The sequence below is a fragment of the Dasypus novemcinctus genome, chromosome 29, assembly GCF_030445035.2.
Source record: "Dasypus novemcinctus isolate mDasNov1 chromosome 29, mDasNov1.1.hap2, whole genome shotgun sequence".
NCBI lineage: Eukaryota > Metazoa > Chordata > Mammalia > Cingulata > Dasypodidae > Dasypus > Dasypus novemcinctus.
Window position 1 is genome coordinate 25,589 of NC_080701.1, and position 20,715 is coordinate 46,303.

The window sequence follows — 20,715 nt, forward strand, 5'->3', positions numbered from 1 at the left end:
GTTGGCAGGGGAGGCTGGTTGCTGCCAATCTTTCCTGTTATAAAATTACCTTTTATTATTATCATCATCAATTCAGTTTTATATATATTTAAGAATGACCTTTTGGAATTAGCCATTTAATACTTTAATGTAAACAATGCTTTATTAAACCTTTTATTTATGACCATATAGACTATTGAAGACAAATTTTATGTTTATAGAACACATTCCCTTACTTAAAGTTATCACAATACCTTTTACAGCTTGCCATCTGCAAATTAAGTTTCAAGAGTTCATGAAAAATTAGCTATTTTACTTTAGGACAAAATACGCCTTTTTGCAAAACTTATTACATTTCAGTTAGCATTTTCACAAACTTTTAACCTTTTTTAATATTCATTTAAGCTTTACATTCTTTATATTATCCTGTGAAGAAAAATAAGTTATTCATTTTAATCTGGGCAAGAACAACCTTTTATGAAGATGTACAGTTAATCTTGTCAATCAAGACTTACAATTTCTATTATTGTAGATATTTTATTAACATTTAAGCTCATGTATTGATATAATAAACTTAAGTATTAATATAAGCGCTTATTTAATTTTTGGCCATTTGGATAGAGCTCTTTTATAAATTTTTATTAATTTATATTTACCATCCAGAGGTATTAAAATATACACTGACATTTAATGAACAGACAAACACAGAACAATCACAACACAGTAACAGAAACATACAGTTTACAATTAATTCATAATTCTTACTTTCTTGGTATAGCTGCTTTTAAGTTTTTATTAAGATTTTCTCTGGAATCCATGTTGCCTGTAACATGCAAGCTTGTGCTCGGAAACATTCCTATCAGTTATCAGCAATCAGCTAAAATAACCTGAGCAGCAGTTAGGCAGACCATTAGCACACATTTTTGGATAATTACTATAAGACTATAGTGAGACTTGAAGTTCTGGAGATAATTATTGATTTAAAACTGAAAATTTCTTTTTAAACCTTGATAAAATTTTTGTACTAATTTTAATATCTTGGTTAAAGAAGTCCAATTAGAATTAGCATGGAAATAAAACAAAACACAAATGTTGCCACGTTTTTCTCTCATACCAGTGGATTAATTATATCAGCCTTCACTAGCCCAGAGATACATTGTCATGTAGATAGTAGGGAGCCCAAAGAGTTGTGAAAGGGGGTGGGCGTTTGCTGGAACAGAGTTGATTGCCTTATAAGCTTGTGTGGATTTTCGGGCTTGTGGCTGGCCTTGTTGATAGGCGGGGCCAATTTCAGATAGGTATCAGGGTCCGAGAGATTGGCAGTAGAAAGCCAGGGGTTGAAGGGGACCAGTAGATCCCAGTAAACCTGGAGTTGCCTGCCCGAAACTTTGCATTGGTGGCAGGCTAGTAGGCCAGCAAGTGCTCTGACTTGCGGCGCTTGGCGGGAAGATAGACGCCCGCCCATTTTTCTGCCGGGGGCCGATAACGGGGGTCCTTACCTTGAGAGCGCGGCGAAGGGGTGGGAGCGAGGTCCCACGGGGGTGAGGCAGCGGTCACGTAGGACCGGCCCCGGTCCCTGTTCAGGCGCCAGTTGCGGCTGGGGCGGCTTGCACCCCGATGCTGACGGGGGGGTTTGGAGGGGTCAGACTAGACCGCAGTGGCGTCTGATGCTACGGCAGACAGCATCAGAGGGGCTCTCAGGCATGGAGGACGCACGGCGAGGGGAGGAAGAATGCCGCGGAGACCAGGTCTGTGCGCAAGTCCAGTTTATTGCGGAAGGGGACACAGCTTTATAGGGTTAGGGACTGCGTGGAGGGATTTGATAGGTGCGGGTGGGTACTGCTTCCTGATAGGTGATTGTAAGCGGTTGCTAGGCAGAGGGCTGGCGGAGAGGTTTGGAATAGGGGAGGGGAAAGGGGGAGTGAGAGCTGGCCGGATATTGGGTTAGACGGGAGATAAAAAGGGGGAGGGCAGCGCCGGCCAGCCGTTAGCAGCAAAGGCCTAGTCAGGCGTGGTCACCTTATCTAGGCCCAGTGGGCAGAGGCGGTATCACTTCTTGTCGCACCATTTGCTACTGTGGCAAGCCGGGCGCCCTTCCTCCCACACACAAGATCTTAAAGAAGTTTCCCTACATTATCTTCTAGGAGTCTTAGAGTCCTGGCTTTTATGTTTAGGTCTTTGATCCATTTTGAATTTTTCCCTGTAGAGGGAGTAAGATCGAGATCCTCTTTCATTCTTTCAGCTGTGGACGTGCAGTTCTCCCAGCACCAATTGTTGAAGAGACTTGGTAGCTGTATTAGTCAGGATTCTCTAAGGAAACAGGACAGGAAATATCTGTAAATAGTATGAGAATTTATAAAATTTCTCACACAACCATAGTAATGCACGAGTTCAAATTCTTTGCCTGGTGAGGTGACCCAAAATTTTTTTTGAAGATTCGGAGCCATGTGAGTCCTGCTTGAATAGGGTTGTTGCAAATTACTATTGACTTTAATCATAGGACATGGTAGTACTAAGAGATGCCCTAGTAGATCTACAGTATTCCAGGCAAATGCTTCTTTACCTCCACTGTGTAGGTACAGTCCTAATTACTCTTTTTTTTTTAGGAGGTATTGGGGAATGAACCCAGGACCTCGTACATGAGAAGCAGGTGCTCACCCACTTGAACCACATCCATTTCCCCCATTTCCTCTTGATAGTCAGGATCAATCATCCTAGCCAGTATGGTAATTCCCTTCTTTGCCTATTAATTCAAAAGCACAAGGAGCCCAAAGTGGCAGTCTTAACTTCCAGTTCAAAGGAATCATTGTTCTGTTCCCTGGATGAAGCACTCCTCCTTTTTGAACTAAGACCTGTAGACCATGGGAAGCAGATGTGGCTCAACTGATAGAGCATCTGTCTACTATATGGAGGGTCCAGGGTTCAATCTCCAGGACCTCCTGATCTGTGTGGTAAGCTGGCCCATGCACAGTGCTGCTGCATGCAAAGAGTGCCGTGCCACATAAGGGTGTCCCCTTGTAGGGGTGCCCCACATGCAAGGGGTACACCCTGCAAGGAGAGCCACCCCATGTGCAAAAAGTGCAGCACACCCAGGAGAGGCACTGAACACATGGAGAGCTGCCACAGCAAGATAACACAAAAAAGAGATGCAGTTTCCCAGTACCACCAGATAATTTAAGCAGATGCAGAAGAACACACAGCAAATGGACACAGAGGATAGACAATGGTGGAAAAGGGGAGAGAAATAAATAAAAAATAAAACTTAAAAAAAAAAGATTTATAGACCAGCAGAGCTTAAGGTTGCAGGGACAAGAAGCAAAAATTTCCCTAGGGGATCACTAAGCGCAATAGTGAGAGGTGCCACTTCCATTTCCACCCCTTGATTATTGGACCCATGAATCCTGGCTATGGGAGAAAGAGCACCATTGAGTGGATACTGATTTAGAGCACACACAGATCCTAGAGAACATTGCCCCAGTCCTTCAAGGTTTTCCCACCTAGTTGGCACTGTAAGTGAGTCTTTATAAGGCCATTCCTCCATTCTATCAACCCAGCTGCTTCAGGATGATGGGCAACATGGTAAGACCAGTGAATTCCATGAGCATGTGCCCATTCACACACACTACTTGCTGTGAAGTGCATTCCTTGATCAAAAGCAATGCTGTGTGGGATATAATAGTGGGGGATAAGATATTCAGTAAATCCACATATGTTAATATTTGCTGAGTGCAGGAAAGGCAGCCCAATGTCCACATGATGTGACTATTCCAGTTAGAACAAATAGCTGCCTCTTCCATGATGGAAGTGGTCCAATTTAATCAGCCTACCACCAGGTAGCAGGCTGATCACCTCGGGGAATGTTACCATATTGGGGGCTGTGTGTGTCTCTGCTGCTGGCAGATTGGGCACTCAGCAGTGGTTCTAGTCAGGTCAGCCTTGGTGAGGGGAAGTCCATGTTGCTGAGCCCATGCATGACCTCCATCCCTACCACATGGCCACATTATGCATGAGCCCAATGGGCAATGACAGGAGTGGCTAGGGAAAGAGGCTAAATGCTAGCCACAGAGTGGGTCATCTTATCCACTTGATTATTAAAATCTTCCTCTGCTGAAGTCACCCTCTGGTGAGTATTCATGTGGGACACAAGTATTTTTGTGTTTTTGCCCACTTAGAAATGTCTATTCACATCTCTTCCCCAGACCTCTTTGTTACCAATTTTCCAATCATGTTAACTTCCAAGTCCCTGACCATCCAGTCAAACTATAGGTAACAACCCATGAATCACTGCACAAATGCACCTCCAGCCATTTCTCCTTCCAAGCAAAATGAGCAACCAGTTGCACTGCTCAAATTTCTGCCCACTGGGAGGATTTGCCCACACCACTGTCCTTCAGGGACATAACAGAAAGGGGCTGCAATGCTACAGTTGTCCACTTTAGGTGGTACCAGCATATCATGCAGAACCATCGGCAAACCAGGACTGAGTTTTCTCTCCCTCAGTCAGTTGATTGTGAGGAACGCCCCAGGAGGCCAAAACTATGGACTGGGAAAAAGAAAGCAACATGACAGGAGTGGTGACCATGGGCATTTGGGTCACTTCCTTGTGTAACTTATTTGTGCCTTCAGGGCCTGCTCAAGCCCTATCTCATTTATACCACTTCCACTTTGTTATGGGGTGCTGCTATGCATGCCCAACTTTATGGTTTGGTGTGTCAGACAATACCCAGCTCATGATAGGAAACTCAGGTCTCATAGTAACTTGGTGGCCCATAGTTACATATTCAGTCTCTACTAAGGTCCAGTAGCAAGCCAAAAACCATTTCTCAAAATGAGAGTATTTATCTGCAGAGGATGGCAGAGTTTTGCTCCAAAATCCTAAGGGTCTGCACTGTGATTCTCCTGCATGGGCCTGCCAAAGGTTTCAGACAGCATCTGTATTTGTCACTGACACCTCCAGCACCATTGGATCTGCTGGAGCATATGGTCCAAATGTCAATGCAGCTTGTACAGCAGCCTGGGCTTGTCAAAAAGCCTTCTCTTGTTCCACTCCCTACTCTCCTATTTGGCCTGCATCCATGGACAAAACAAATGGATCTTTCAGGATTTTCTCAAACAGTGATACCACATCTCTGACAGTGGCTACAATTGGAATCATCACCTGGTTAAGTTTACAATAATCTACTGTCATTCTCTAAGATCCATCTGTTTTCTGCACAGTCCAAACAAGAGATTTTGAATGGGGTGTGGTGGGAATCACCACCCCTGCATCCTATAATCTTTCATGGTAGCCCTCATTTCTGCAATCCCTCCAGGAATCCAGTATTGCTTTTGATTTAATATTTTGCTAGGTAGGAGCAGTTTTAGTGGCTTCCACTTGGGCCTTTCCTAATAACCCTCACTCTGCAAGTCAGGTATCCAATGTGAGGATTCTCTCACTTACTGAGCCAATACCATGCACTTTTGGCCACTGTAGCTTTGCATTGTTTTTTGTTGTTGTTGCTGTTGTTTTGTGGGGGTTTTTTGTCTTTATTTTTTTAATGTTACATTCAAAAAATATGAGGTCCCCATATAGCCCCCAACCCCTCACCCCACTCCTCCTACATCAACAACCTCTTCCATCATTGTGGCACAATCATTGCATTTAGTGAATACATTTTGGAGTACTGCTGCACCACGTGGATGGTGGTTTACATTGTAGTTGACACTCTCACCCAGTCCTCCCAGTGGGCCATGGCATGACACACAATGTCCAGCAACTGTCCCTGCAGTATCACCCAGGACAGCTCCAAGTCCTGAAAATGCCCCCACATCATATCTCTTCTTCCCTCTCCTTACCCTCAGCAGCTACCATGGCCACTTTCTCCACATCAGTGCTACATTTTCTTCCATTACTAATCACAATAGTTCCAGAATAGAATATCAGTAAGTCCACTCTAATCCATACTCTATTCCTCCATTCTGTGGACCCTGGGATGGTTATGTCCACTCCACCTCTATGTCGAGAGGGAGCTTAGATTCCACATGGATGGAAGCAATTCCCTTGCTTACAGTTGTAGGCACTCTTGGTTCTCTGGTGTGGTGGTTGACTTTCTTCACCTCCCTGTTAGCTGGCTGGAGTAAGCCCAATAAACCAGAGGGCAGGAGTTGCAGGTCTGTTGAGGCTCAGGGCTTGGCTATCACATGGTCAGTCCAGAGATTCAGGTGTCCTGAGCATACACCAAACATCAGGACCAACCACAGGTCTGGTAAAAGTAACAGGAGAGACTTGTGGACAAAGATTACATCTAAGTCCATATTTTTGAATGTTGAACCAGTGTTGCAAACCTGGAATAAATTCTATTGTTTGTGATATATAATTACTTTTGTATACTGTTGGATTTAATTTGTGAACCTGATTAGTGATGAGTACCGGCTTCTCCAGGTAAGTTGATCTCAGCTGTGATTGTCAGGATCTCCCTGTCTCTCCAGATCGTTTGTCCTGTGACTTCAATTCTCTGATGGGTCCGAGAAGGCCATTGATCTTCAAGTTTTGCTTTGTTTTGTTATGTGGCTAGAGTAATGGCTTCCCAGCTCTTTAAATGTCTTAACTAGAAACATAACTGGTATTTTCATATGAAAGCATTTTTTAGTATAATTCACTAAAACATACGCTTCAGGAGACAACAGCTTTGTTATATTTACTGCTGAATGAGTCATGTTTGCTGAATGAATGCGTGAATGAATGAATGAATCTGGTGAGTCTGCAGCACAGCTTCACCCTGGGAGTTCTCTGTGTTGAGTAGCTCATTTTCTGATTCCACCACTTTCTCTTTTCTCATTTGTGCCTTCATTTTGCTGAAGTGCTTCCTCCAGTAGCTTCCGGAGAATGGTGCAGAGGAGATAACTTTGTGAAACCTAACACGTCTGAAATGGTCCCTTCCCCAGGCACACTTGACTGATGGATAGAGGTGAAGCCCACCTGGCTGGGTGGCTGCCCCAGAAGGTTCTCAGGATCTCCCATCCAGCCCCCCAGATTCCCTTCCCACTGAGACTCTCTACCTGTTGAAGCTGCTGCTGAGATGGTTTTTCCTTGAGGATCTCCTGTGTCCACAGTGGGGCAAGAGGGCTGCACCTTGGGGTGGGTGTGATCTCTGCTAGAAGCACCCCTGGGGAGTGCAGGTTCAGACACTCGAATGAACTGAGAAGGACCGTGAGGTTGTGGGGAGGTGGACGGGGTGGTACCCGTTCCTCTGGGGTAGGAGTCGCCATGGGGATTCCAGCTCTGTCCGGCCCCTCGGACCCTTCCTCAGTGTTCCCGCACTCAGAACCTCTGGTCGCTGCACCCTCTCCACCCATCTAACCACCGGAAACAGTTGGAGGATCCTGATCTTGAAAGTGAAACCTCCCCCTGACCCCCTAGCAGCAGCTCAACGGTGAAGGGTCTTCCTCGGCGCTGGCCCTGTCCCCTCAGCTTAAGCCCCCTCCCCATGCCCTCATTCCCCACCTCGAGCCCTGGACAAGGCCCTGCAGCTGTGACCCAGGTACCCCCTGCACCCCCAAAGGCCATGAGAGCCCTGACCCTGTCTGGAGTGGTGATACCCGGTGGGCTGCCTCTGCTGCAGGGGACCCTGGCCGGTCTCTCCCAGGTCCGTGTCCTGCGCACCACCACACCCAGCACAGACCCCTGGCTGCCCTGTGAGGAGCTTTGCCTCACTGTACCTGACACCTCAGCCCCCAGCCCCAGGTGGCTGCAGACACAGCAGACTGGAAGCTGGAGGTGGGGAGTGGGAGGAGGGGCGGAGGAGGGGTGATTGCGGTGCCAAAGGCACCTGCCTCCTCCCAGAGGTGGGGGTCCTTGGGGATCAGGGCTGCACCAGAGCCCTGCACTTTCACTGTGGCCTTGAGAGGTAACTCAGTTTCCCCATCTATGAAAGGGACTGATGACAGTAGAAACTGGCATGTTGTTTTGTGGAGGGCACCTGCTACCTCCCCAGGACTGAGCTCAGTGAGCTGGGCCCCCTGACCTCTCCCTACCTCTTACCTCATGGTGGAAGCACCTTGACCCTGCAACCAGCTACACATGGCTCCCTGTCTCCAGATATCACCCTCCAGCTGCCCCAGCACACAGGGACTGTGGACAAGCCTGTCCCTCCTGGCTGGCTCTGCCTGGGCCAGGTCCTGGGCCCAGGACTGGTTCCAAGTCAGGCTCCCTATCTATAAAACAAGGATCACAATTCATCTCCCTAGAGATGGGGACTCCCACAGTTCATCTTCCACTGGAGGTCACGACCAAAGCTGTAAGTTAAGAACAGGAAATAAGATGTTGAGTGTTGCAAGGGAAGAGCTAACTCTGTCAGTATTTGTCTAGTTACCTGTATAGGAAGCCCAACTACATCCATGAACTCACAGAATGAATCAGAGGCTGAGGTTGCTACATTCGTCTTTGCTGATGGCTCCCAAACTCTTCTGGCCAACCATGGAAAGAAATACCAAGGGGAACAAAGTGTTTAGAAAATCACTACAATTGCACACAAGCACTTTGAAATGTTCTATTCTGTTCCCTTCCACTGTCTTCTATTTCTTTTTCTTAAGATCCATGTTATGACTCACTACATGGATTCTATGATGAGCAAATAAATGGGTTAGGACCTGGTACCACCCAGCTTAGCAACACATTTTATAAATAGCCTAGCAGTTAACAAAGGATGCACTTCATTGCTGAGGTGAACACGTAAAGTCTCTATTCAAGGGTGTTAAAGAGGAGTCAGTTCCATGGTAGAGGTGACCTGACCACATGAGGTTGATTCTGAAGGTGCTCAACCATGTCTGAGCAGATCAGAGTCCTTGTGTCTACAGCAGTTGGTCAAATTGCATAGTCACTGCTGTGTAGTACTGGAAATGGCTCTGTCTTTCATAAAGACCAGGCTTTGGTTCCCATGCTGTTGGATATCCCCCTCACCATGGTGGGGGTCCTGGACAGGGTCCTTATGGAATTGCAAGACTGTGCACTTCCTCTACTGGAAGATGCCATCAAAGCAGATGAAGAAGAGGTTGCCTTCAAAGACTTGGATGTGCCATTCTCATGGACTCAATGCCAAGAAGGCATGGCATGGAGAGGAAAGATTTCCTGAAAGCAAATGTGAAAATCTTCAAAGTCCAAGGCACAGCCTTGGAAAAATATGCCAAGAAGTCAGTCAGGGCTATTTTCATGGGAAACCCAGCCAATACTAACTGCCTGGCTACGTCAAAGTTGACTCCATCCATTCCCAAAGAAAACTTCAGTTACTAGATCCTTTGGATCAAAACTGAGCTAAATGTCAAACTGCTCTTAAACCTGGTATAACTGCTGATAACATAAAAAATGTTGGAGAAACCATTCCCCAACTCAGTATCCATATGCCAACCATGCCAAGGTGAAATTGCAAGGAAAGGAAGTTGGTGTTTATGAAGCTCTGAAAGATAGCAGCTGGCTCAGGGAGGCTTCCTCACGACAGTGTGGCAGCATGGCACTGCCGTCACCAAGCTTCCGGAACTCTCCATGCAATGTCTGCTGAAAAGTCATCTGTGAGCACCTTAGAGATACCTGACTTGGAACCCCAGAGGGGGCATTTGGGTCCATGGGTTTTATCTCTGGTGGCAACTCCTATGGCATTCCTGATTATCTGCTCCAGGTGTTCACAATCGTGAGCAAGAATAAGACCTGGGAATTTGCTGAGTCTCCCTATTAATGATTTTTCATGTGAGAGGATGGATCTTACTGCAGAGGAACTGGCAGAAGAAAAAGAAACTGCTTTTGAATTTCTTAGCTCTGCCCAGCTAATAATTTTATTTATGGCTTTAATACTTTATTTTTAAAAAAATACTTTAGATTACATAAATGTTACATAAAAAATGTAGAAAATTCCCATATGTCCCACTCCCTAGCCCTCCCACACTTTCCCACATTAGCAACATCCTTCATTAGTGTGGTACATTTGTTAAAATTGATGAACACATATCGGATCACTACCATTAAGCATGGATTATAGTTTATAGTTTACACTCTGTCCCACACAATTTTGTAAGTTATGACAAAATATATAATGGCCTGTATCCATCATTGCAATGTCATTCAAGACAATTCCAATGTCCCAAAAATGCCCCCATATTACACCTGTTTTTCCCTCACCCTCCTCTCAGAATCTCTGGTGGCAATGCCTCCACATCAATGATAAAAGTTCCTCCATTGCTAGAATAAGTCTATAGTAGAATAGACAATCATTTTAATGTTACTAAATGCCCAAAAACAGAAAGATCTAAATGTCATCTTTGACTCTAGTAACAAATAATGTTATATTTAAATTATTTGTAAAAAACAGCACATTTGAAAGCTGTGTGCTTTTTGATACAAATAGAGACTGAATCTCTGGTCTGTCTATGTGCCGACTGGGCCTTGAGCCTCAGCAGAGTTTGCAACTCCTACTCTCTGGTTCGTTGGACCTACCCAGGTCAGCTAACAGGGAGGTGAAGATGGTCAACCACCATACCAGGGAACCAAGAGTGCCTACAACTGCAAGCAGGAGAAGTGCATCCATCAACCAGGAGAAGCCCCCTCTCGATACAGAGGTGGAGTGGACATCACCATCAAAGAGTACAGAGCATAGAGGAATAAAATATGGACTAGAGTGGACTTACTGGTATTCTACTATAGAACTATTGTGACTAGTAATGGAAAAAACTGTAGCATTGATGTGGAGACAGTGGCCATTAAGAGTTGCTGAGGGCAGGGAGAGGGAAGAAGAGAAGTGATGTGGGGACATTTTCAGGACTTGGAGTTGTCCTAAATGATATTGCAGGGACAGAAGCTGGACATTATATATCCTGACATAATCCCCTGAAAGTACTGGGGGAGAGTGTAAACTACAATGTAAACTATAATCCATGCAGTGCAACAGTGCTCTAAGATATTATCACCAAATGCAATGAATGTGCCACAATGATGAAAGAGGTTGTTGATGTGGGATGAGTGGGGGAGAGGGTATATGGGAAGCTCTTATATTTTTTGTGATCTATGTATCTTCAAAAAATACAATAAAAATAAATAAAATAAAAAATAAAAAGGGTCAATTCCTCAAGAATATATAAAAACATATTAAGAATAAAGGATATATACAAAGAAAAAAAACTTGTGACCATTTATCATCATGGTGTTAGTGCTGCAAACTAAATAAAATATATATTCAAATGAAAAGAAAAAGTGAAAGAGACCTGAATAACTAGAGAAAGAATCTATGTTTTTGGATGGGAAGAATTGATATACATTTTGTCCAAACCAACCCCAATAAAATTTCCAGCTGCTAAAAAAAAAACAAATTCAATGGTTTAATCCCAGAATGTACATGGAATACCAAGGGTCTGTGAACTTGGTCTTATATGACTGACAAAGTGTACATAACAGAAAGTCTGGCCTGACACAGACACACAAAGACATCTGTGAACTTGGTCCTATATGACTGACAATGCAGAATGCACAAGCATACATATTATAGGCATCCCAGAAGGAGAAGAGAAGGGACAGGGGACAGAAGGGGTGTTGAAGGAAATAATGGCTGAAAACTTCCCAAACCTATTGAGGGAGACGGATGTACATGTCTAGAAAGCACAACACACCCCAAACAGCATAAATCCCAACAGATCTACCCCAAGACATATACTTGTCAAGCTATCCAATGCTCAAGACAAAGAGAAAATACTAAAAGCAGCAAGAGAAAAGGGAACCATCACATACAAAGGAGACTCCATAAGATTAAGTCCTGATTTCTCATCTGAAACCATGGAGACAAGAAGACAGTGTTATGACATAGTCAAGGTACTAAAAGAAAAAAATTTCCAACCAGGAATACTCTATCAAAAATGATGGAGAGTTCAAAATATTCACAGATAAACTGAAACTAAGAGAGTGTGCCAACAAGAATCCTGCCTTTCAAGAAATACTAAAGTGAGTTCTGCAGGAAGAAAGAAAAAAACGAGACAGAGTTGGAGGAGAGTGTAAGAGCAATTAAAAATACAAAAACAGAAAAAGAAAATCAAACAGAATATGACAAACACAAATCCAAAGAAAATATGACTAATATAAGTAATTCCTTGAAAATAATAACTGAATGTTAATGGATTAAACTCACCTGTCAAAAGATTCAGACTGGAAGATTGGATAAGGAAATATGACCCATCTATATGCTGTCTGCAAGAAATACATCTGAGATCCAGAGATTCAAGGAGGTTGAAAGTGAATGGATGGTAAACAATCTTACAAGCAAACAATATCCAAAAAAGGACAAGAGTAGTTATATTAATATCAGACAAAATAGACTTTAAATGCAAAACAATTGTGAGAGACAAAGAAGGACACTACATATTAGTGAAAGGGAAAATCTTTCAAGAAGAAATAACAATCATAAACATTTATGCTCCTAACAAGGGTGCCTCCAAATACATGAGGCAAACACTGGAAAAACTGAGTGAAGGAATAGATGCCTCTACAATTATAGTGGGGAACTTTAATACACCACTATCAACTTTGGACAGAACATCTCAAAAGAGAATCAATAAAGAAACAAAAACTTTGAACAATATATTAGAGGATCTGGACCTAATAGACATATACAGAACATTACACCCAAATACAGCAGGATATACATTCTTCTCAAGTGCACATGGATCATTCTCCAAGATAGACCACATGCTAGGCCACAGAAAAAGTCTCAATGAATTCAGAAAGATAGAATTCAAACAAAATAATTTCTCTAACCACAGTAGAATGAAGCTGGAAATCTGCAAGGGCCAGAGACCAAGATTTGGCACCAAGATTTGGAAGCTAAACAACACACTCTTAGAAAAACAGTGGGTTGGGAAGCAGACTTGGCCCAGTGGATAGGGCGTCCATCTACCACATGAGAGGTCCATGGCTCAAACCCCGGGCCTCCATGTGGAGCTGGCCCATGCACAGTGCTGATGTGCACAAGGAGTACCCTGCCATGCAGGGGTGTCCCCGCGTAGGGGAGCCCCATGCGCAAGGAGTGTGCCCTGTAAGGAGAGCTGCCCAGCACAAAAGAAAGTGCAGCCTGCCCAAGAATGGTGCCACACACACGGAGAGCTGACACAACAAGATGATGCAACAAAAAGAAATGCAGATTCCCATGCCGCTGACAACAACAGAAGTGGGAAGAAAAAAAAAAACAAGACACACAGCAAATAGACACCAAGAACAGATGACTGGGGGGGGGGGGTGGCGGGGAAGGGGAGAGAAATAAATAAAAAATAAATCTAAAAAAGAAAAAGAAAAACAGTGGTTCAAGGAGGAAATCTCAAAAGAAATTAATAACTACCTTGAAACTAATGAAAATGATAGAACAACATATCCAAACTTATGAGATGCAGCAAGAGCAGTACTGAGAGGGAAATTTATAGCCATAAATTCGTACATCAAAAAAGAAAGAGCTAAAGTTGAAGAACTAAATGCACACTTGAAGGAATTAGTTAAAAAACAAACTAGCTAACCCCAAAGGAAGAAGAAAGAAAGAAATAACAAAGATCAGAGCAGAACTAAATGAAATAGAAAAAGAGAAAACACTTGAAAATATAAGGCCAAGAGCTGGTTCTTTAAGAAAATTTTTCAAAAATTGACAAACCCTTAGCTAGATTAACAAAGAAAAAAAGATAGAAGATTCAAATACACAAAATAAGAAAGGAGAAAGGAGATATCACCACTGATCCCACAGAAATAAAGACTATCATAAGAGGATACTCTGAAAAACTATATTCCAACAAAAACAACAATTTCAAGGAAATGGACAAATTCCTAGAAACACATAAGAGGCCTACATTGACAAAAGAAGTTGATGATCTCAACAAAACAATCACAAGTAAAGAGATACAATCAGTCATTAAAAACCTCCCAACTAAAAAGAGCCCTGGGCCAGATGGCTTCACAGGTGAATTCTACAAAACATTCCAGAAAGAACTAACACCAATCTTGCTTAAACTCTTCCAAAAAATTGAAACAGAAGGAACATTGCCTAACTCATTCAATGATGCCAACATTACTCTAGTACCAAACCAAACAGAGGCATCACAAGAAAGGAAAATTACAGGCCAATCTCTCTAATGAACCTTGACATGAAAATCCTCAACAAAATACTTGCTAACCGTATTCAACAACACATTAAACAAATTATACACCATGACCAAGTGGGGTTCATTCCTGGTATGCAAGGATAGTTCAACATAAGAAAATCAATTAATGTAATACACCAAATAAACAGATTGAAGGGGAAAAAATCACATGATCATATCTATAAATGCAGGAAAAGCATTTGACAAAATACAGCACCCTTTCTTGATAAAAACACTGCAAAAGATCAGAATAGAAGGAAACTTTCTGAACATGATAAGGAGTATATATGAAAAACCCACAGCTAACATCATTTACAGTGGTGAAATCCCAAAATCTTTCCCTCTAAGATCAGGAACAAGACAAGGATGCCCACTATCACCCGTCCTATTTAACATAGTCTTAGAAGTACTTGCTCGAGCACTGAGGCAAGAACCAGACATAAAAGGCATCCAAATTGGAAAGGAAGAAGTCAAAAATTCACTATTTGCAGGTGATATGATCCTATACATAGAAAACCCTGAGAAGTCTACAACAAAGTTTCTAGAACTTATAAATGAGTTCAGTAAAGTTGCAGGCTACAAGATAAATGCACAAAAATCAGTAGCATTTCTGTACACCAATAATGAGCAATCTGAGGAATTTTTTGAAATATATTTACAACAATTTACAACAATCAAATACCTAGGAATAAATTTAGCTAAAGAGGTAAAAGACATACACAGAAAACTACACAACACTGTTCAAGGAAATAAAAGAAGGCCTAAATAAATGGAAGAATATTCCCTGTTCATGGATAGGAAGACTGAATATTATTAAGATGTCTATCCTACCAAAACTGATCTACAGATTCAATGCAATCCCCCAAAAAAATCAACACATCATTCTTTAATGAACTAGAGAAACTAACTATGAAATTTATTTGGAAAGGAAAGAAGCCCTGAATAGCCAAAGACATATTGAAAAAGAAAAATGAAATTGGAGGAATCACACTACCTCACTTCAAAACATACTACAAAGCTACAGTAGTGAAAACAGCATGGCATGGGCATAAGGATAGACACACAGACCAATGGGACCGAACTGAGAGTTCTGATATAGATCCTCATATATACAGCCATAAGGTGTTTGACAAGGCCACCAAACCCTCTCAACAGGGAGAGAATGGCCTCTTCAACAAATGTAGCCTGGAGAACTGGATATCCATATGTAAAAGAATTAAAGAGGATTACCAACTTACACCTTATACAAAAATCAACTCAAGATGGATCAAAGACCTAAATATAAGACCCAAGACCATAAAGACCTTGGAAAGCAAAGTAGGGAAGCATCTACAGGATCTTGTAATAGGAAATGGCTTCATGAACTTCAGACCAAAAGCACGAGCAGCAAAAGAACAAATAAATGGGACTTGCTCAAAATTAAAGCCTTCTGCACCTCAAAGGAGTTTGTTGGGAAAGTGAAAAGAGAGCCTATGCAATGGGAGAAAATATTTGGTAACCATATATCTGATAGGAGACTTATATCTTGCATATATAAAGAACTCCTATATTTTGAAAATAAAAAGACAAACAGCCCATTTAAAAAATGGGGAAAAGATTTGAAAAGACACTTCTCCAAAGATGATATACAAATGGCCAAAAAATCACATGAAAAAAATGCTCAAAATCCCTAGCTATTAGGGAAATGCAAATCAAAACAACTATGAGATACCATCTTACTCCCATAAGACTGGCAGCTATCAAAAAATCAGAAGACTACAATTGTTGGAGAGGATGTGGAGAAATGGGAACACTCATCCACTGCTGGTGGGAATGCAGAAGGATCCAGCCATTCTGGAGGACAGTTTGGTGATTTCTCAAAAAACTAGCTATAGATTTGCCATACGACCCAGCAACTCCACTGCTGGGTATATACCCAGAAGATCTGAAAACAAGGACACAAACTGATATATGCACACCAATGTTCATAGCAGCACTATTCACTATTGCCAAAAGTTGGAATCAACCCAAATGCCCATCAACAGATGAATGGATAAATAAAATGTGGTATATACATACAATGGAATACTCAGCTTTAAGAACAAATACAATACAAACACATATGATAACATGGATGAATCTTGAGAACCTTATGTTGAGTGAAGCAACCCAAGCATTGAAGGACAAATACTACATGACCTCAATGATATGAAATAAGTAAACCAAGCTGTCTCAGAGAGCTAGAGACTGGATGATAAACTTAAAGGTAGTTGGAAGGTAGAGGGAAGTTGTGAGCTGACAGCTACTTGGGTGAAATCTATGATAAGCTGGAGGTAGGTATTTGTACAAGGAAGGGATAAAATGGGGGCATCAGGATAACTTTGTCTGGGACTGCGTGGGCTTTAGGGGTGCTAGGGATGGAAGGATGGGTCAGATTGCCCAAGAAATTGGGGAGAGGGTAAGGGGAACATTTGACCATGGGGGATTGTCAGGCATGTGGTTGAAATTGTGGTGCAGAGAAAACTCTTTAGAGAATGTAATATGGAAGGTTGCCTGTTTGTGATGCTTATCGGGTGGGGCAGCTGACACAGGGCAAGCTTCTGAGGAGTGTGTGAGTGCTCATAGTGGATTATATCATTGGGTGGAGACCCATATAATGAGAGTGAAGGTATATGTACATCCTGGGGAGGACTGATGTTCTCAAACATAGGGAATTGTATCTCTTGAGAGAATCGGTGGCTCCCAATGGGTTAGGGCAGTCAAGTATGTCAAGCCCTCAACAATTTTGCAAGTATCTCTGAATATGGTCCCTTAAGTAATGAAGACTGATGGTCATGGTGGGCCCTGAGGAAAGGGGGAAAGAGGTGTTGAATACATGAAATCAGGGTTAACTGTGGGGCAATGGAAATGTTCCACAAGATCGTGCCATGATGGATATAGGTCATGTTAAATTACACTAAAAATGTATAAAAGTTTATAGGCTAAAATGTAAACCATAATGTGAAACATAAGATAGCTAAAAATTTAGAAAATTATATAGTCTAAAATATAAACCATTATGTAAACCCAAATGGAACCATGTTTGAAAGCTATTGTTTCAATATCTGTACATTAGGTGCAGCAAATATAATATGAACATGTAAAAAGATCCCTGTTGGGGAAGGGACAAAGGGTTTGATGTTGGATATGTGGGAGTACCATATATTATATATGTGAATTACTGTGACCCAAAACTTAGGTCAAGAGAAACGTAATAATCAGGAAAAAGAAAAAAGAAAGAAAGGAGGTAGACACTGAGGAAGAAATGGAAGAAATTGCCTTGCCACTGTACATACAGGGCAACACCTGTAGCAATGATGAAAGGCAAAATGTCAAAAACAAAGCTTTTTCATTTTTTCATTTCTTTGATACCTCAATTTATTTTTCCTTTATTTAATTTTTCTAAATTTCTATGTATTCTATATCTAACCTTTAAACTCATCACTATATTCCATTTTTCTATTAATGGAACCTGGCAATATATTGGGCTTCCTTTTTGAAAAAGTTTTAGACTACAGAGAGGTTCAACTATGGCAAGGGAGGAGCACTTACTGGGGTGTCATTAGTGGGGGGCACACAGTTGGGAGGGAGTTCTCCAGGGAATGTATACAGGGTACATAGAAAGGTTTGGATATTTTCATAGTGGTTTCAGTTGGAAACGACAGATGAGAGAGTGCTGAGTTCCTGACCAGGGGAGCTCTATCACATTCCCCAGTGGAACAACAACAATCCCCCTAATGCAATGGCAAAGACCAATAAAGATGGATGGTCAAATGATGAGCCCTTGATACTGATGGCTCCAATTATGAACCTATGTGCCTGAAATATGAACTTGGCCTATAGCTGTGGGGTGCCTAAGAGTTACCTCCTGAGAGTCTCCAGGTTGCTCAAATGTGACCACTCTCTAAGCCAAATTCAGCATGTAGATGCATTGCCTTCCCCCCAGCATGGGACATGACTCCTAGGGATGAGCCTCCCTGGCACCGAGGGATTACTACCAAGCACCAGCTGATGACGTAACTACAAAAAGACCATGAACAAAGAGGTCAACTCAGACAGGTAGAATATCTCAGCCTACATATAATATCAGGTGTTAAAAACTGCTTTTTGATTTTGGATAAAAAGGGGAAAATGGAAAGGACAAGTGAGTTTATACAGCTAAGAGTCTCCAAAAGAGTCTGGAAGTCATCAGGGGGTGATGCTTATGCATGCCTCAGCAGAGTACCAGAGACAGCCACGGTAGATGGAAACCCAGGTGCTGGTTCTCCTGAGGGCTGCAGTGACCCACAGGTTCTATGGTCAAGACAGATGGCTCTGGAGTTCAGGGCCATGTCAGTTGGCCCTACTTTGGAGTTTGTATTCCTGAGTGTGATGGAGTCGGACTCAGGATTTGGAGTTGTCCTGGGTGGTGCTACAGGGACGGATGCTGGACATTGTTTGTCCTGTCATGGCCCACTGGGTGGACTGGGGGAGAGTGTGGACTACAATGTGGACCACTGTTGGTGTGCTGCAGTGGTTCTCCAGAATGTATTCACCGGGTGCAGTGGATGTGCCACAATGATGGAAGCATTTGTTGATGTGGGAAAGGTGGCATGGGTGGGATGGGGGGTATATGGGGACCTCATATTTTTTTAATGTAACATTTAAAATAAAATAAAGCAGGAAAAAAAAAAAAACCCACAGGGCAGACCTCTTCTCTGGGGACCAGGAGGCACTGGTGGTGAACTCAGGGCTCCAGGCCTGCTTTGGACCTCTTGCCTGGGAGCTGTCATGTAGGGGAAAAGCCAGGATTAATGAAGCAGCAAGTGTTTGCATGGAGCAAAGAAACCAAAACACCAACGGCCGTGGAGAGAGACCATCGTGTAAGAGAACCTGGTGCTCCCTCCAACATGAGACCCCCAACTCCACCCTCCATGAGTCACCTCATGGTCTCAGCAGCCTGGGGAGCTCCAGCCATCACACCCACTCTCCAGACCTGCAGCAGAAAGCAGGAATGGCAGTGAAGGGCTGCTGCCTCCCTTTCAGATCTGCAGAAATCCTGTGTAGACTCTCTACTCAAAACTAGTCAGGTGGCCACACCAGGGGCCAGGGAGACGCTGTCTCACTCAGCGGGGCCGGCTGACCTGGTGCTTTCCCAGTGTGGGAAGGTGGAGGGGGCACATCAAGACAAAGAACTGCTGTCCAGCCACCAGTGCTCCGTGCTTAGCCCACGGGAAGGGTCTGGCTGAGGGTGCATTCCTGCCTGCAGGGAGGGTCAACTGAGAGGACGAGCGACTCAGGCCCTTCCATCCTCGGGAGCCCCGCCCAGGCGAGGCCTGGTTTGCCCTGGCTTGCTTTCACAGCAGTGACAGCACAGAGACCCCGAGGCTGGTTAATCTGTCCTGCCAGAAAGGACAGGCTTTAGCATCAGCTTCTCAGAGGGTCTTGACCTCTTTCCTCATGGTCTCATTTTGACTGCCACAGCTCCTAACATCACGTGTTCACCCCCAGGTCAAAATCAAAGATGATGACTCATTCCAGCCTTCTGCCTTCCTTCAGTTAAAGAGTAAAACTTTCAGACACTGTCCACATCCTACCACCGACTGCCACCCCCAACAGAGCTAAAAGGAGACCTGGTTGGTTTCCTCCAGTTAAGATTCACTCCCTGAGTCGGGCCCACTTTCTCTGAACCCATTGCCTCAAGACACCAGAACAGTTTGTTTATTCTGGGTGCTACGATGTAGTCAGAAGGAAGACATGGCTGTCGGGGAAATTCCAACAAGTTTGAAACGGGTGGCAGGAGGTGGGGGACCCCAAAGTCCAGGAGTCCAGCAGACTGGCGCCGTGGTGTGGAGGCGGGACCCTGAGGACAGGGCCTAGCGCCGCAGGGACTGGGGCTAAAGGCTGCGGCCAGCAAAGGGGCAGCTGAGCCAGACGGGCAGGTGGGGACGGCAGGGCTGTGCCGGCTTCCCAGCCCTCCAGCCCCACGCCCTGGCCCCAGGCCCCTTCCGGACGCTGGAGCACCCACCCCACCCCTGCCCTAGGGTCTCCCCTCCCCCGCGACCGGGGTCAGGGCCCCAAGCTGCACATTCAAAGGGGGGGGGTCACCTCACTGGCGCTGAGGGGTGCTTACAGTCCCCATGGGACCCCAGACCCATTCACAGTGCACTCAGCACAGCTTCAGATAGTGGCGGGGCTCCAGGAGGGACGGCACCGCGTGACCAGAGGCGCGCGCGCACGCGCACAAACACACACACACACACACACACACACACACACACACACACACACCTGCAGGTGTTTCAGGTAGTGACAAGTGCTGGTCACTGGCCCAGACCCATTGGCCGCCTCTGGGACAGCCTGAGAGGGAGGCGGGGGCTGCAAGGACGGAAGGAGGTAGGTATTGGGGATGGAAGATGACATCACGGGAGGGGTGGTGACGTCACAAGAGCCAAGCTGCGAGCCGCCCTCTGATTGGACGAGGGCGTGGATAAAAGGCCGGTTGCTGGGGCGAGGCCAAGCCGACGCTCCGCGAGTGGCGATGTCGCCTCTGCGGCTGCTGCTGCTGCTGCTGCTCCAGGCGGGTGAGGGGTGCCCCCTCGCCCCCTC

The 20,715-nt window shown here is 44.1% G+C and overlaps 1 long non-coding RNA gene and 1 pseudogene across 2 annotated transcripts; one reads left to right on the forward strand and one right to left on the reverse strand.

Annotated features, from left to right (window-relative positions):
• Positions 1-1,728: 1,728 nt before the first annotated feature.
• Positions 1,729-20,485, reverse strand: LOC131276528 (uncharacterized). Of its 2 annotated transcripts, none has more exons than XR_009183994.1 (5): positions 20,398-20,485; positions 8,366-8,424; positions 8,000-8,253; positions 7,018-7,124; positions 1,729-2,289 (listed from the first exon to the last, which is right to left on the reverse strand). It is a non-coding gene; the product is annotated as an uncharacterized lncRNA (long non-coding RNA). The 2 variants fall into 2 exon arrangements; XR_009183993.1 differs by having other exon boundaries at positions 7,018-7,156.
• On the forward strand, positions 8,781-10,270 carry LOC101439256 (malate dehydrogenase, cytoplasmic-like; annotated as a pseudogene).
• Positions 20,486-20,715: the final 230 nt, after the last annotated feature.